The sequence below is a fragment of the Urocitellus parryii genome, chromosome 11, assembly GCF_045843805.1.
Source record: "Urocitellus parryii isolate mUroPar1 chromosome 11, mUroPar1.hap1, whole genome shotgun sequence".
NCBI lineage: Eukaryota > Metazoa > Chordata > Mammalia > Rodentia > Sciuridae > Urocitellus > Urocitellus parryii.
This window is the reverse complement of record NC_135541.1, coordinates 74,708,172-74,726,816: the sequence shown is the minus strand read 5'-3', so window position 1 is coordinate 74,726,816 and position 18,645 is coordinate 74,708,172. Positions and strand designations below refer to the sequence as shown.

The 18,645-nt window shown below is 32.8% G+C and overlaps 1 protein-coding gene and 1 pseudogene across 2 annotated transcripts in view; one reads left to right on the top strand and one right to left on the bottom strand.

The window, feature by feature from the left end:
- Abcd3 (ATP binding cassette subfamily D member 3) overlaps positions 1–18,645 on the bottom strand; it is an 87,146-nt gene that overhangs the window by 56,422 nt on the left and 12,079 nt on the right. The gene's annotated exons all lie outside the window — the stretch shown is intronic.
- On the top strand, positions 1,081–6,905 carry LOC113197356 (F-box/LRR-repeat protein 3 pseudogene; annotated as a pseudogene).

Sequence of the window (18,645 nt, the reverse complement as noted above, 5' to 3'; positions counted from 1 at the left end):
CATATCCTCCTGAGAGAACATATTTAAAAGTAATAGTTTAGTTGTTTCTTTACAGTCTCAGTAACCCTTATCTGAAATGCTTGGAACTTGTTTTGGATTTCAGAGTTTTTCTGATTTTGGAATATATGCATATTTATTATCAGCTGAATATCCCTAATCTAAAAACATGGAATGCTCAAAAAGTTTCAGATTTCAGATTTTTAGATTAGAGATGCTCAAACTGTACTAAGGATTATTTCCGGGAAGTGATAGTAAGTGTTAACTACAACTATGTGACAAATATTTTGTTCGGCAATTTTTACATATATATTATATAAATATATACACTTATTTTACAAACCCTTCTATGTAAAGATGGCAATATATTTTTTCATTTGTGAATCGAAGTTTCGCCCTATAAACTGCTTTCACAACTGGGACTTCAATAAACTTACACTAAAAAAAGCTTGAAATGTTTGTACACTGAAATACTATTTATACAGTGAAACACTGAAATGTTTCTCTAGCTGCTGGGAAACTTCCCCCAATCACATAGGAAATCCTGTGCCAGTATCTCTCTTAAAAATGAGAGAACATGTGTCATTCACATATTAGAAATGAGAAAACTGGCCTGGAAAGAGTAAAAGCCCAAAATTTATGATTTGGCTACTAAACCATGCTACCTCCCTAAACAACAATATAGTTAACCAACTTAGGTCCTTTTATTACATACTCCCAGAGTACCTGTGCTTCTATATAATAGTGATTATATTTTTAATTTCTTGTTTTATGTATATTTCTTTCTAGAAAACTAGTTCCATGAGATCAGGAGCTACTGAGGATTGGTTTCTCTGAAGCTGAGATAATAGGGTATTTGGGATACAAAATGTTTGAGATTAACATCTGTAAATTTTAAGACAGAGAAAGCAAGTTCAGAAAGAATTGTGATACAGGACCAACAAAATTTTAACCCAACTAGATGAAAGTTCTAAAGCAATTACTGTCCATCAGAGCACTCTGTGATTTCTCTGCCTGCTTAATATATAAATGTGTGCTGCCACAAAGAGGTCATGACTCTGCAGCTGAGGTGGACCTTAAAGCATGGGAGAGGAGGCTGCCTGGATTCTGCATTTCTCTGCTAGGTAGTAATCCCTACTTTAAAGAGGAATCTGAGCAATACATCTCCATGTCAACTACAGGAGTCAACCCTCTATGTTCAACACTTTGTTGAGCTACAAAAATCTGCATAATGAGCATTTTCAGTAATAAAATACCAGTTCACCCAATAAAGCTAGAAAGCCAAACTTAATTACAATTCAATAGATGTTATTTTTAAAAGTGCTTAGGTTTATTATTTCTAATATCAATTGTACTACAGGATTGTTTATCTGTTTAAAACTGTTACAAATTATAAAACTATTTCAGAAAATGCCTTTTAGCACAACAAATATAATAATCAACAGAATGAAGAGACAGGCTTTAGATGAAAATATTTGCATACATCTGATAATCCAAAATACACAGTAACTCAAATGACAATAGAATGAAAACAAATAACCCAATTAAAAAATAAGCAAAGGACCTGAATTATCATTTCTCAAATGATCAACAAACATGAAAAAATGTTCAACATCTCTAATCGGCAGAGAAATGCAAATTAAAACTGCAGTATCACCTCACAACTGTTAAGATGACTATTATAAAAAAGGCAGAAAAAAACAAGTGTTGATAAGGATGTGGAAAAAAGGGAATTCTTGTACACTGTTGGTGGGAATATAAATTATCATGGCCATTATAGAAAACAACAGCAATTTCTCAAGGATTTTAAAATAGAACTCCATGATACAGCAATTCTATTTCTGGGTATACATCCAAAGAAAATGAAATCAGTATCTTGAAGAGAAATCTCTACTCTCATGTTCATTGCATTATTATTCATAATAGACAAAATATTAAATCATCCTAAGTGCTCATCAAAGTCCATCAAAAGATGAGTAGAAAAAGAAAATGTAATGTAATATATAATGGGACATTATTCAGTCTTTAAAAAAGAAGGAAATCCTGTCATTTACAACAGCATGGTTAAATCTGGAGGACATTATGCCAAATGAAAGAAACCAGGCACACATACACACAAAGAAAATACTTCATTATCCCATTTATAACGTGTAATCTAAAAAAAGTTGAGATCATACAAGAAAAAAGTAAAATGTGATTGCCAGAAGCTCTACTCCAGGCTGGAAGGGGGCGGAGATAGGGGGCAATTGTTGGTCAAAGGACAGAAAGTTTCAGTCAAGAACAATAAATAAGTTCTGTAAATCAACTGTATGAAAAGGTGACTGTACTTTGATACCTGTAATTACTTCATAAAACGTATACATCAAAACAAAATTCTAAAAAATAAAAGTCAATAAAAATGTCATAGCATTGCTAATAAACATTACTAATTGGTATTTATACAGCTAAATAAGAATCCATGTAATAATTAGGTACATTTACACATATACATACATACACCTACCTACCTCCTCTCTCTCTCTCTCTCTCTCTCTCTCTCTCTCTCTCTCTCTCTCTCACACACACACAAACACACACATACACCCCAATGGGCCACATGATCTCCTGGTGCTTTTTCTGCTTCAAGTTTCCATGAAATACTTTGTTCTGAGTGCACATCTTATTAGGCATTCCCTTGGCCTAAGCACATAATTAATGTAATCCTATGTTCTTTGATCAGCCTGTGATGATTAAAACAAAACATTATTCTGTTGCTCTATGTTATTTTCATGATTATAAAACAAAGTTCCATTTTAAGATCTCGGTTTTTCAGAAATTCTCTAAAAAAATCTCTCATTTATAAACATCCCCATAAAAGAAAGTTTTAATGGCAAAATTATTCAATATGAGGTCAAAAGCTGAAGAAAGATTTTTCTCAACTTTGCATTAGCATACATCAACCTAATACAAATTCTACTACTGCAAATTTGTTTATTACCATATATGTGGTCTGTAGACAATCACTTAACCATTCAGACATAAATACCAGCACTGAGATCTGTGAGTATGGTAGACACTAAGATAATCAAGAATGTGCCAAATGTGCCAAAATGCAAACACAAAATTAGAAAATTCTCATAGAACTTTAGGACCTAAGGGACAGATCTTAGACCTACTATCCTCAGGTCCTAGAGATACCACTCTAGCCCACCTCAGTCAAAATCTCTAATGAATCTCCAAATCTCCAGCTTTCATGAGTTGTTGACTTGAATATCTGTTTTTTAAACAGGGTTTAATGAAAATACTGTAAATATTATAAACCTGATATCCACATCTGAATGTACCTTTCCACCCTAAACCTACTCTTCCGTTTTCCTATACTGAACATGGGTCCTAATTCAGTGAAGATATTTCATATATACTAGCTACCCAAACAACAAACTTAGGAATTATTCTGAGATATCTTTCCTTTCTCACACCTTCATTTCCACTTGTTCTCTACACTCTTTCCAACTCTATTGGAACTGAGGTCACCAAAATTTCTCACATGATCTAGTATAATATTCTTATCTACTTTCTAAGTAGTTTCCTCATTATTCCTCTCTCCTATTCATTACAGCAATCATACCAAATATGGCATGCATTACAAATATACAGGTACATATATATGCACACTCATACATATACAAATATACACCCATACACATTGACCACATATATGTATATAAAACATGTAACCTGTCAATTCAACTAAAACAATGCTTAGAACCTAATTTTAAATTTCAATAAACAGGGGAAAAGGTTAATAATTTAAACATCCAACAAAAAAACTATAAAGGAACAAGGGAAAGCAGAAAGTAGAAAAGGCATAATAAACACTAATGGATAAAAACCCAAGGGTTGGTTCTTTGAAAACTAAAGCATCAGATAATCTAATTCTAAAAGGAGTACAAAAATGCAAGATAAAAATAAATAAGCACAAAATAGATGAAATTCACTCATTTTTAAATGAGAATTCTTATCTCAAATTTCTATAGATTTGAAACCTTGAATTAAATTAGTAATTTTTTAGAAAAAGGAAAAAACTAAACAAGCTTGAAAATTTGAGAAATTTGCAAAGTTTCAGGTACCTACCTCCTATCCACCTTATCCCTTAAGAAAAAGCACCAAGTCCAAAAGATTTATAGTGGAATTCTACAAAATCTCCAGAGAAGAGATAATTTCAATGTTTTGGCTATTCTAGGGCATTAATAAAAGAAAGTATCCACATTATTTTTGCTTCAAGTAAAATACCAACACGAAAAAGCTGAAAAAGTAAAAATAAAAAACGGTTTCTCACTCTCAAGATAACCCACGTTCTCCCTTGAACTCATTTTCCTAATTTTGTTTTTGTGCCTCTAAAAATAAATTTTTGAACAAAAAAACTACATCTATTCTCACTTCTGCCAATAGTGAGAATGCATTGGATATTAAAAAATTAAATACTTTAAATTAAATATTTTAAAATAAACATATAATCACTTTCAGAACAATGTCCAAACTCCACAATGTAGTACTCAAGAACTTCATGACCTGGTTCTAGCCTTGTTTTTCAGGCTTATCTCCTGTCACTAAACACAAATATTCTGTGCTTAAGTTACCTTAACACATCACATTGAACTATACAAAACTGCAAATATTTGGCCATTTCTCACAAAGTGGCAATTTCACATGCTTCCATCTAATGCTATATTAATCTTCCAGTATGTCTTTCTATACTTCCCCTTAAAAAGCTTCTTCCTCAATTAACCTGCTTAATTCCTACCTGTCTTGAGAACTCAGCACATGACTTCTTAGAATGGAGTGATCATCTCTTATCAGTTCGCCTGGAACAACCTTTCTTACACGTACTGACCTTGTATAATGATTAATGGTACCGTCTTTCAGTCTCAAAACTGTACCCATTAGAAAAATAAATTACAGGTGACCCTGTCTTAGAAGCCTTCTCTGTTCATTTTCCATCCACAAACAGTGTGTATTAAGTATCCTCTGTGCTCCCTTTACAATCTGTACATCATATCTGTCCTTCATCAGCTACTTGAGAGCAGGAGCCAAGTCTTGCTCACCTCTATATCACTGATGCCTAAGACTATGACTGGTACATGGAAGGTGCTTTGGAAACTTCTGCCCTGTTTGCCTTTTAAATTTTATTTTACTTAATATGTTAGTAAAGTTACTTTCAAAATTAAAAAAGGAAGGAAACTGTTAATTGAGTTAGGTCAACACTTTCAGAATTTACCAATAAAACAGAAAGATCTAAACAACCAGATAGCTAAGTGACCAGCTTTGGAAAACCTGCTAGAGCTGAGGCAGTAAACCAACTGAAATGAATAAATGAGAGAGCAGTTTTCTAAGACAAGCAACATGAGGAATACAAGGATACTAATTTTTTCATGAAACACTCAGGGTAAGATAAGTGCTCAAAAGTTCAGCTATATTTGCATATATTTTTTAAGTATCTCTTGATATCTAGAATTTTTCCAAATAACTTGAGTGTTTTATCTAATTTTTAATATAACTGAATCCCATTTAGAAAAACCCATACCTGGACACAAATTATTTATCATTGACCATTGAAGTATTTTTAAAAAATAAAAAATTTAAAAACTACCACCTGCATTCAAGATAAATTTTAAAAAATTATTGAGATTTTTCTCAATGAGTATAATTTGATTTTTCTTTACATCATCAAAAGTACAAAGATCTGGAGATAGACAACAGAGGAAAGAGTATACATATCTTAAAAGCCAAATCCTAATAATAAAATCCAAATTTAGTAACAATGTGTTTCCATAAAGCAAATATTATATACCTAAATTTAAATCAATTAGAATTCATTTAAGGAGCCATTTATGACAAATAAGAAGTCCAACCCAAAACTTGTTTTTCCTTATGCAATTCTTTCACAAATCAAATCTCCTAGATAAATGCCCTTGGCAATAACAACTTTCATCTTCTAAGGATTTGAATTCATTTTTAAAATGCCCCAAAGCAGTTCAAGTTATGTCATAAAAGATAGGTGATTATTTCAAACATTGATGCTTTTGGTCCACTGAAATTACAGACTCTACCATAGAAGAATTGTCATGGTAAAAAGAGGGAAAAAAAGAAAGAAGCCAACAACTCAACTCTGATGCAGAGTACACTTAAGACATAGGTACCCCAGTAATGATCCATCCCTCAAAGTACTAGTGGCCAACAATAGTGATACACTGACACCACTAAAAATGAGCAGCTTTCCTCATGTCTCTTCAGCCGGTATCCTTTGTGTGGCTGATCAATGTCACGGCTTACCATGGCCCTGAATTACCACTAAGTGATGATCTGCTATTTACTCTGCTTTCTCAAAAGCATGTTCATTTAAAACACTTGCACATTAATGCAGTCAGTGAAAATCCTGGACAGACACATTTCCATATTACTCAGAAAAGCAGGGATGCATTCATCAAATATTCAACCACAGTGAACTTAGTGATGTATTTTTTTTAATATAAAAAGGAATTTGACCCATTTTTTCATTATGAAATTCCTGCCATTCATCTTCACTTTTGAGAAATCGGTAAGCAAAGGCACACTTGACTGTGTGGGAATGACATGCCCTAGACTAGTTGAACTAGTAATGTATGCTAATGGATTATAGTTGCTTGATGAAGAGTTAATTCACATTCCAGAATGTTGCAAAAATCTGTCAGCACTGAACTAGGGGAATGTGAAATCTCATGTAGTGCTTTTGTTGAGTTTGTGAAGATGTATGGTGGCCACCTGTCTCAGTTATCCATTATGAAGAATTATTAATTCCTGGCAAAAAATATAGTTTGGAGCAGATTCACTGGGAAGTATCCAAGCATTCTGGTAGGATGTGATTTCCAGATACAATGCCTACTTGGTAAGGACTGCATGATGAAGGGCATGATGAATAGCACCTTAACTTCAAGCAAATATATTATAATAAAAATTTATTTGCTGTCATTCTGATATAATTCTACTATTTTGTGGGACATAACTTTGATACCCAGTGTATACAAAAGGATTATTTAATAGGTTATTTAATTTCACATGCCTGACTTATGGAGATGTTTTGAATTTGAACTCAATCAGCCAGCTACATCTTATTTGAAAACTATACATTCAAACCATCTATAATAATCCTATAAATCAGTTTGGGGCAGAAAAATCCACTTGTTCCTTTAGCCTGACAACAATCAAATCTCTAAAACTTAAGGAAAAAAAAGATTTCAGATTAGAAAGTAATAACCATTTCTGAAGATTAAACAATTCATAGTCTGAAGGAAGCAAAAGCCATACATTATAATATCTAAGAAGCAAGTACTAAGAGGTTTTCTGAGAGAGAGAGAGAGAGAGAGAGAGAGAGAAGAGAGAGATAATTTTTTTAATATTTATTTTTCAGTTTTCAGTGGACACAACATCTTTATTTTATCTTTATGTGGTGCTGAGGATGGAACCCAGCGCCCCGAGCATGCCAGGCGAGCACGTTATCGCTTGAGCCACATCCGCAGCCCCTCTATTCATTTTTTTAAATGACATTTTAAGGTCTTCAATTATACATACACCTGTTATGAGCGAGGTGTTTAATATAGCTCAGGAAAGTGAGCATTTTGTGATAAAAGTATAGGATATATCCACATCTAATGACAAAGATTTGTTGAATGTTCTCATGTTACGAAGCTGTTTTAAAATTTTTTTTTAAAAAAAGGTGTGTGGGGGATGAGAAATTGGAACACTTAGAAAACTGATAAATATCACACAGTGGTTATTATAGAAGGGTAACACACAGAGCCAAGTTCAAACTACAAGGAAATAAATGGAATAGAAGGGAAATAAAATTTAGCTTTGTATAAACTTCTAGATTTCCTTTGTAATCTGCTAAAAGACATAAAGTTCTTTTCTGTAATATATTACTATGCATGTGGCACTTGAGGCATTATAAGCAAAAGTAGGGACTGTTTTATCAGTCTCCTTGGTTTTTTCTTTGTTTAAACTAGTTTGAAAGTATTTTACTACAATTAAAATGAAAATCTTATCTACTTTTAAAAAGCCAAATAATTAAAGAAAACTTATTAAATTGTTTTATAAATTATTTCCAAGAAAGAATATTAGTCTCCAGTGAATTTTAGAGATGGCTCATCTTTCCATTTTGGAATTATGATGTTAATATAAGTAGAGTTAAAAAGGGAGGGTTGGGGCTAGAGCTCAGTGGCAGAGCACTTGTCTACTATGTGTACGACACTGGGTTTGATCCCTAGCACCACATACAAAAATAAGCAAATAAAATAAAAGCATGCTGTCCACCTACAACAACAACAACACAAAAAAAGAAGCACCAGGGTACAGTTGAGCATAAACAGAAAATATAGAAGATGATATATTTAAATTCATAATATTATATATTTGAGTAAACATTGCTAAGTGAACTGAAAAATTTTAATAGAAAAATATCTGCTGTTTTGTGATTGTTAATTTGGTTAAACTAATACTTTATTTTAGATAGATTTTATATTACTTTAATATGAATAAAAGTAATTCCATGCATTCAAGAATCTATATAAATACTATGTTTGGGGTTATATTTAGTATTTAATTGTTTTAGATAAAATATAAACTTTGATTCTAGGTACTATAGTGTAGTAGATACTATCCTCCTAAGAGAACTGAAAGTGATTTATCCCCAGAAATAATCATAATGCTTGAAATGGTTCCCTTCAGTAGTATGACTTTTAGAAAGTATTTTGGCAATTAATAGAAGTTAATCTTAAAATACATGAACTTCCTAAGAATAAAATAATAATTATTTTGACATAACTTATGCTTTTCAAAAGAGATATTTTATGCTTCAGTAACATATAAATGAGAATTTAAAAGGCTCATCTAAACCAGAAAATTAAAAGCAATTATTATAACATTTCCCCCCTCTTACCACATAGTTCTGATTGTACAAGAAACACTTGTACCTAGTAGATTTTGTTTTTTTAAAACAACTCTGGAAAATGGATGAGAGTACATGCATTAGTTCTACTAACCAAAGCTTGAAAATTTAATTTTTGTACAAATTGAATTATAAAATGCTTGAAATACTTTGTTACTTTATAAGCAAAATGCACAGCACTTAATCTGTTTATACTGTAAAAAATGTTAAATGCTTTTATCAATTTAGGAATAGTTACTAAAGAAAATTTAAAAGACAAATTCCTTAGAATTTCTAAGGAAATGAATATTATAATATAAAATTTGAAAGCAAAAAAATCTACAAGCCTTATCACAACATTATAGATCACAGACTCAGATATATAATAAGGGATTCAAAGATGAATAGGATAATACTTGCCTTCAAGGGGTTTACAATCTAGCTAGAGAAAAGTACTTACAGACAACTAGCCTATCAGAGTAGTATTTAGATCTAAGCAAGGTGCTATTAAAGACAAAGTGAAAAGCAACTAATGTAAACCCAAGAGGGGAAAAAAAAGTAAAAACTGTATTCCAGAAATGATGTGAAATCTAAACTGAGTTTTAAAAATGAACAGAATTTATGGGAAGAGTGATAAAAGGTATGACATTCCAAGTTAAGTTAATGATAAAGCATTAACATGATAGTGATGTGGGAAAACAATGATATAACTCCTTTGAGAAACAAAACTATGAAACATGAAATCTGAGTTTTGCTTTAAGATGCTATGCTACAAAGCATCTTAAGGGTCTTAAAGTTGTTCCCTTACTGACAATGTACCTAAACAAGAAAACTTTGCTCTTAAAAGGAAAGTATGGCTACTATAAGCCTCTAAATTTATCCTGACAAGAACTGTTAAATAAAATGTCCAGACCACAATAAAAAATAATCAAGCACCAAGGTTGAAACCACAATCTGAAACCAAGGACCAACAAAAATTACAGAAGGCAAACAGACCCAAAAAGATTCCAGACACTGGAATTTCCAGACAAATCCTATAAAATATAGTATGTATTAAATAAATATAAATAAGGGGGGAAGCAGAATGAAAGTAGTGTTCTAAAATCATTTCCTGGGAGGATGACGGAGTATCACTAATGTTTAGACTTGTTTAACATTTGTTAACACTGTTCAAAGGTATGTAATACATGTTAAAATGTGTTGGGTAAACAGTAAAAGACAAAAAGAGCTCTGAGAATAACTTCCTAACTGGAAGGGGGACGGGCGGGGGGGGGGGGGGATGAAATAATAAAAATAAGAAATCAATTGCCTTACAAGTAAACCCAGACAAAACCAAAGAGGAACTGTTCAGTCACAGAACTGAAGGTAAAAACTATTTTAAATATCTGAGTTTTGGGCTGGTTTATTATGTAGCAATAGATAGCTAACAGATATAATTCTGAGAACTCATGCACCAAAGAAATCTGAAAATATCCTGAAATAAATGATACATCAAATAGTATGTTTACAAAATGAAAAAATTTACATATCAAGAAATCTGTGGAATCTAAATGAAGCAGTAATTCAGAGAGATCATTACTTTAAATACATATTAGAAAAAGCAGCTGATTATAAAAACAAAATTAACTGAGAGAAAAATAAAAGAATATAAATAGATGCAAAATATGATTTAAAAACAGACACTAGGCAGGTAAAATAAAAGCTCCATTTCTTTTAAAAAAAAAGTAGTACTTTATAAACTTGCAGCAGGATCCAAAAAGGGGGAAATAAAAATATTTGAAATTAATTAATAGATTAGACAAAATCACCACCAAATTCCTACAATGCTGATTCTAAAATTATACACAAATTAAGAACAATTCAAGAGTTGATAACTGGAGAAAATGAAGAGATATTAGGGAATAAAATAGACCAAAATATATTGTAATATTGTGTGAGTGTACAAATGTGTAACAATGAATTCTACTATTATGTGAAATTATAATGCACCAATAAAAAATAAAAATTTTAAAAAGAGTTGATAACTGGCAAACTTCTTCACAGTTTGTATACAAGATTCACTATATTCATGAAATAGGGTTCCTCTAGATCACCTGTTTCTTTATCAAAATATCCAATTCCCATAAAGGCAGAAAAGTCACTTTAAACATCTTATAAAGAGGATTACAATCATTCTTTTTTATTTAATACTTTTGGTTGTAGATGGACACAATATCTTTATTTATTTTTATGTGGTGCTGAGGATCGAACCCAGTGCCTCACACGTGCGAGGCAGGTGCTCTACCACTGAGCCCTAGCCCTAGCCCCAGCCCCTACAATTTTCTTAACAATAATTGTAAAGGTTTTCTTGTTTTTTGTTTTTTTTTTTTTTAAATCTTTTAACCAGACACAATGGCATGTACCTGTAGTCCCAGCTGTTCAAAAGGCCAAGGCAGGAGAATCAATCACTTGAGCCCAGGAGATTGAGGCCAGCAGGCTGGGGCACACAGTGAGATCCCATATTTTTTTAAAAAAGCTTCTGTTTTCTGTGATACCTTGGTTTGCAATCTGAAGCAATGAAGGTCTCTGGCATGCCAGGAGGGCTCCTCCTACTGTGTGGGATTCATGGCCTTGCTGATATGTCTGTAAATTTCTGAATTCTGGCTTTTGGTCAGAATTAGATGAATGTCTTTGGTGAATGAAATGCCACCCCAGCCTTATGAGCTTTATCTAGGAACTGTTTGTTCTGTAAGCAGAGTGCTATCTGGCTTCTTCAAATTCATTTACATTCTTACCTCCGGTGGCATCAGGAAATATGAACACCCATGGGGTGTTCACTCACATATGAACCAGTGATTTCAAATATCAAAGTCTATACCCCAATATCATGTTTTGTTCAAAAAAATTTTTCATTCATCTTTGCACATAAAGAGGTATGGAATAATAGTATTCCATCCGGGAAAACAACCCCTGGGCCAGTGGGAAATAAAAACTCAACATTATCTCAAGTGGAAAATTTGGGGACCCTTCTAGGAGCATCAGATGGGCAAGTTTTTCCCTTGGTAGACTAATTTTTATTGCTTGGTGTGAAGTGGAAGAATTAAGCTACAGATTCTGGTGGTGAAGATAATCCTATAAGCCCTGGAACTCCAGTGATCCAAAGGTTGCACTGACTCTTAAGAAATGGACAAATGTATATGGATATTATCTTTTACCTTTTTAATAATGTTCTTTTAAAAATCAGTTTGCTCTGCTGTACATATTTATGCATGTGAGGGGAAAAGGAGCTTCCCAGACTTATATTTGTAACAAAGGCAATTTCTTTAAAGCTTTTAATTGTGATTATAAACTTACTAAAAAATGCTAGACTATTACAAAGATTTCTCATATACTTTTCAACTACATTTCCCAATTAACATTTTACCACATTTGTTTTATTATTCATTTTCTCTCCATACACATATACAATTTTTTTCTGAAAGATTTAAAATTAAATATCTAAATACATCAGTGTCTATTTTCTAAAAACAAACACTTTCTCTCACATAACCACAGTACAATTATCAAAACTGTGAAATTAACATTGATGCAGCACTATAATCTATAGATTTTATTCAAATTTCTCCAATGGTCCCAATAGTATGTCCCACCCTATTCAATCAACACCCTTCCTTTCCACTGTGCTCCCATTCATGCCCTGTAAATAACAAATTTTATCACTTTCTGATTTATCTATCCTGTTTCTTTTTGCACAAAATGAGCAAATATATATACATTTGATTTTTATTCTGTCTTACATAAAAAGTAACATATCACAGTCTTTAGTAATTTGCTTTACTTCCTGACAATCATTCTTATCTGTCCACAGAAAGCATCTTCATTTTTTTAGCTACTCAAAACTCCACTATGTGTAAGAACCAGTTTGTCAACCAGATTTTATGGGCATTTAGACTTTCTCAAACAGTTTACAATTACAAGCAATCCTCTAATAATAATCTTATGCATACTGTCACAGCTGTATCTTCCATGAGACTGCTGAGTCAATAGGGAAATGCACAGTAGTTTTGTTACCTATAGCCAAATTCCCCTCCAAAAAGAATGTGCTTTTGTTTTAGCACCAGCAGTATAAAAGTGTAAAAATGTGTTTCTCCATTGCCTCACAAATAAAGTATATTATGACATTTTTCAATTTCTCCCAATGTAAATGTGAAGCAGTCTCTTAGTATAGATTTAATTTGCATTTCTCATTTTGAGTGAAGTCAATCATACATGTAAGAGTCATTTTTGTGTATTATCCCTTTATCTGTGATATACACTAAAGATAGATTTTACATTGCCATTTGTCTTTTGACACTTTGGTGGGGTTTTGCCACACATGAAGTTTTTAATTTTATGAAGTCAAATAATCACTATCTTCTTTTATTGTATTTGAATTTTTGAGTCACACTTTGAAAGATTTCCTATGTATCTAGGTTACAGAGGAATTCACCCACTTTTAATCTGGCACTGGAGTAGCTTTAATGGATTTATTCTTACATATGGTATATTTATTCTTGTATATGGTTATTCTTATTTCCAGTAGCTTACCAGTTTGTCTCATCAGTGTTTATTAAAAAGTGTACCTTTTTCCAATGATTTGAGATGAATGGGATGATTTTAAATCTCCCTGAATCCATTTCCCACCTCCCAAAAAAACCCAGACCGAACAAATAGAATAGCAAACCCAAAAATCCATGGACAACATATACAACAAAATTTTTTAAATGATTAAGTGTTCCTACAAGACCCAAAATATAAATATGAGGTACCAAAATGCCAACAGCTACAAGACCTGAATGATAGCAGTATCTGTGTAAAAAAAACAGTAGAGAGAATTAACAGGGTATCCAAAATCACTAAAATAACTCACTGGAAAATTCAAATGGCCAATTTAAGAAGAACAGTGAAAGTGGAAGGAGTTCTGCACATTCCAATACATAGCATGGGGGTTCAATGAGCTCAAGGTAAGGTTGGAATGGGTAAAACAGCCTGGAACCCTTAATACTCAAATTAAACAACTACAACTCCTTTGGGGTTCAGAAAACAATAACCCAAACATGCCACTTTGGATTTCAAATTGAAAGCACTAAAAAGCATCTAATGCTTTGCTACCTAAAGATTGAATCTGCCAAAGAATAACACAACTGTCTTCAAATTTTCTTACTGAAGTTTCATTAACCAAGGAAGATTATCACAGGAAGAAACTGAAAATCAGACACTATTCCTCAAGCCAAGAACTTTGTCCCAAGCCACTGTCTATTTATTCCTCCCCTAAAAATCATTTATTCCCCTACTTTCCTCTCTCCTATGAAGAGTGTATTTAAGTCTCAACCCTCCAGCCTTTCTTTGAGTTCTCATATTTTGTTTGGTGCTTAAGCACATTAACAAACTGTTATGAAAAAACAGTCTATTGTCAGTTTGTTCCATCATACTCAAATATTGAAGGGAAAGTTTGAACTTCCCTACAGCTTCCTTTCAGAATAAAGCCTCACCTTGAAGAGAAACTGAGGGAAACAGAATCCAGCGCAAGCTGACTGAGAACTAAATGAAGGAAAGAAACAGCCTGGAAATCTGACAGTAAACTACCATATTTTCAACCATTACAGGAAAGCAACAAAAGAGGGAGCTCTAGAGCACAATTAGAAAAATTATACTTCTCATTTTAAAAGGTGAAGAATTAACTTCAGATTCAGAAAATAAGCAACAAAATAGGCTCAAAGTTAAATCTTTTACATCGTTATTTCAAAGATTAAAAAACATAAGTGTATTCCTACATAAAATGAAAAGATGTCAGAAAGACTTTCCTATAGGAAATAAAAACTATAAATTATGATCTCAAACTAAAAAAATTAAGTTAACAATGCAGAATATAAACTAGTAAAGAAAACAATTTGTAAAACTTACAAAAGTGATAGTCAGAAATTTGAAAAGATAATTTAAAAATTGAATATGAAACTATAAGAAATACAGAACAAATTAACAGATAAAACTTGAAAATAATACACAAATTATATACATACAATTTTATATATTTAAACAGAAAACAAACCATTTGAGAAAAGTGATAAACATAAATGACAAACAAAGGTCATCTGATTTGTTAAAGTTCCCTCATAATTATTTTTAAAAAGGAAACAAAAAATAAAACTACAATTTGAAAAAACTCACCTGCAATAAAAGGGATTTGAAACCATAATATTAAACCACATGAAAATGCCAAAATTTGATCATTTTTTGATCTATAAAAATGGTTACTTCAAGCTGGGCATAGTTTCACATGCCTATAAGCCAGCCTCAGCAACAGTGAGGCCCTAAGCAATTTAGTGAGACCCTGTCTCTAAATAAAATACAAAACAGGGCTGGAGATGTGGCTCAATGGTTGAGCGCCCTGAGTTCAATCCCCTGTATCCCCTACCCCACCGCCAAAATAATGGTTATTTCACGTGGTTCAATAGAAAAGGGGAGAAGGAAACTATATACTTCAGAAAAATCAACCCAGAAGAACCCAGGATTTATTACTAAAATAAATGAATATAAGCTAACAACTAAAATAACATTTATAAGTTTTAATATGTGAAAACAACGTTTGCGTCCCCAAAAGAATAAGTCACACAAAGGAGAATGCAAATAGGTCACCACCAAACTTTGTGAGCAGAACTTAATGTCAGAAAACAATGGAGTAACACATTCGAATAGTCAAGAAGAAAAAACATGAACCAAAGAATTTTAAGTCTAGCTGAATTATCAAATAGTCAAATATAAGAACCATAAACTGTTTTAAATATGAAAGCATTCATGAATATTGTCCATGAGTGAATGTTGTCCATAAAAAAAAAAAAAAAGAATGATCTTGGACAAAAGGAATGACTACAGAGCCACTGTGATAAGGAGAGGTAACGAGCATTAAATATTTATTTACTTGTAGAACCAAGACTAAATAAGAGTTAAAAGGGAGAGAATATGCTCTGATGATGTAAATATAATACAACCATAAAAACATGAAGAATTTGAAGAGCATGTATTTTGTTTAAAAAAATACTTTTCAGAAATCATATTGATTTATCTGTAATACTACCTGGAGAGTGTTATGTGTAGAAAATGTGATAAAGCAACTGAGTATCCCTGTGATATTCTAATTTGACCATCCCCTATATTCTTAATAATCAGGATTAATGGTATAGAAAAAAGGATATACAAATGTTTGGCAGCAGTTAGTGATGAGCAGTGAAATATGAACCAACACTACAGCTGGGTCACAGGGTTTCTTTGAAACTGCCTTTAGTGAACAATCAAGTAACTTGTAGAACAACAACAGGTGTACTAACCCTGAGAATAAACACATGGAAACAGAGGGAGTCAATTAAGAAATAGGTCAAGAAAGAAAGATCAATGGAGCTAACTTCTTGCAGGGTCTACTGAGGTTATTGTAAAGTTAGAATTTATGGACCTAAGTTTCTCAATGTATTTCAGAAGGAAATATCATTAACAATACAAGCACACTAAGATGAATTTTGCCCAGTCATTGATCCCAGTACCCACATCAACTTGTAGGTAAAACCCTTTGAATAGAATGGCCATCATTACAGTTCTGGAAAGAACCAACTAGGGTCAAAAGCTCTACTGCCCAATATGAAGGAGGAGTTGAATAACTGACTGGGGTCAAGTACAGAAGGTGGTTCCCAGGTCTCAATGCAACCATAAAACAGCAACAAAGCCTGGTGTGGTGGCACATACCTATAATCCCAGCTGCTCAGGAGGCTAAGGCAGTAGTAGGATCTCAAGTTCAAAGCCAGCCTCAGCAAAAGCAAGGTGCTAAGCAACTCAGTGAGACCCTGTCTCTAAATAAAATACAAAATAGGTCTGGAAGGGGCTGGGGTTGTGGCTCAGTGGTAGAGCGCTTGTCTAGCATGCGTGAGACACTGGTTTCGAGTCTCAGCACATATACAAAAAAATAAAGGTCCATCAACAACTAAAAAATATTTTTAAAAAAATAGGTCTGGAAATGTGGCTCAGTGGCCAAGTGCCACTGAGTTCAATACCCAATACCCCACCCAGCCCTGCCACAAAAAAAAAAACAAAAACAGTAATAAATTTGGAAACAACACTGTTTCTTCTTGATGACCTGCTCTCCAAAGAGTTCTTTGCTGGAGTCTGACTTTATTTGAAGATACCAGCTCTCTATTTCCAGAGGGTTTTTGCTGGAGTCTAACTTTATTTTCACTCATAATATAAAGTTCTCTTGCTTGGCTTTTTGTATTTGACTTCTAATATTCTTTTGCTGAAACACAAGAACCAAGATTTGTAGCTTCAACTCCCCACTCTACTGTGACACAGATGCAGAAAACAGTAATTTAAAATCTTCAAATCCTATATACAGACTGGAAGTTATATAATATTCTATTTGTTTTTAAGAAAGGCCTAGACACAATGGCCAACAATCTCAACAAACATACCCAAGTTTCAGTTGTGATCTTGAAATACCATTTCCCATTAAAAAGAACCAAACTCTTCTTGGAAAAGAGATGATTTTAGGTCTGATCAGAATATATCTAACAGGAGCTTAAACCATACTATTACAGGCAGGAAGGAAGTTACTATCAAAGACCTCTGAGGCCATGACAACAGGGCTAAGGAACCAACTTTAAAGAGACTCTCACTGGACCAAGATGGACAACTGAACATGAATAAAGATAATAACCATAATGAACAGATGCACAAATAATTAAATCAGTGGTTCTTGAACTCACTGATCACCTTCAGACAATAACAGGAATCTAACATATTATTCTGAAAATTGGTTAATAAAAAAGCAACTATCTGGGCTGGATTGTAACTCAGTGCTAGAACACTTGCCTAGCATATGTGAAGCACTGGGTTCAGTTCTCAGCACCACATATAAATAAATAAAATAAAGGTTCACTGACAACTAAAAAAATATATTTAAAAAAAAGAAACTGCCTATCCTGCTTTTCTTAACTGAATTGTACCAATGGGTAACCAGAGAATAGAAAAGTAAAAGTTTCTTATTATGGAAGTATTCTACCTTATAAATAAATAACAGAATTCAATATATCATCTTATAAGCCTTACCAATAAGTCAATTATGTACACATAAACCATCTATGACTGTTAAAATCACAAAAGAGAAACAATCATACACTATACACTTCTTGACCAAGTAACCACACCTGGGCCTACAAAGTATTCCTGTTCATAACAACAAAGACAAACAAAACTTCAGTCTGATTAAGGTTTTAGATCCAACTATCAATTTGCACAAAATACAAAGGATAAAACATTATGCAATCAGCAAAATTCAGAATCTGTATAGGTCAAAATATCTGCTGTTTCAACAAACAAACTGTAAGAAGAAAGGGTAAAAGATGAATAGTAGGGTGATGTATACTTTCAGAGACTTAAAAAAAAACAGACACAACTAAATTATATTGCTCAGCAATGCACATTTAGGTTATAAAATTTAAGGAAATGAAATTAGTATAGAAGTCAGAATAGCAGTTACTTTTAGGTGAAAGGAAAGAAGCTGTGATTGGAAAAGGGTCACCTGAAAGACTTCTAGAATGGCCCAGAGATCCATTTCTTGATCAAAAGGTGGTTACAAAGGTGCTTTATTTATAAAAAGAATCCATTCAGTTATATATGTCTGTATAAATTTTATGCAGTTTTCTATA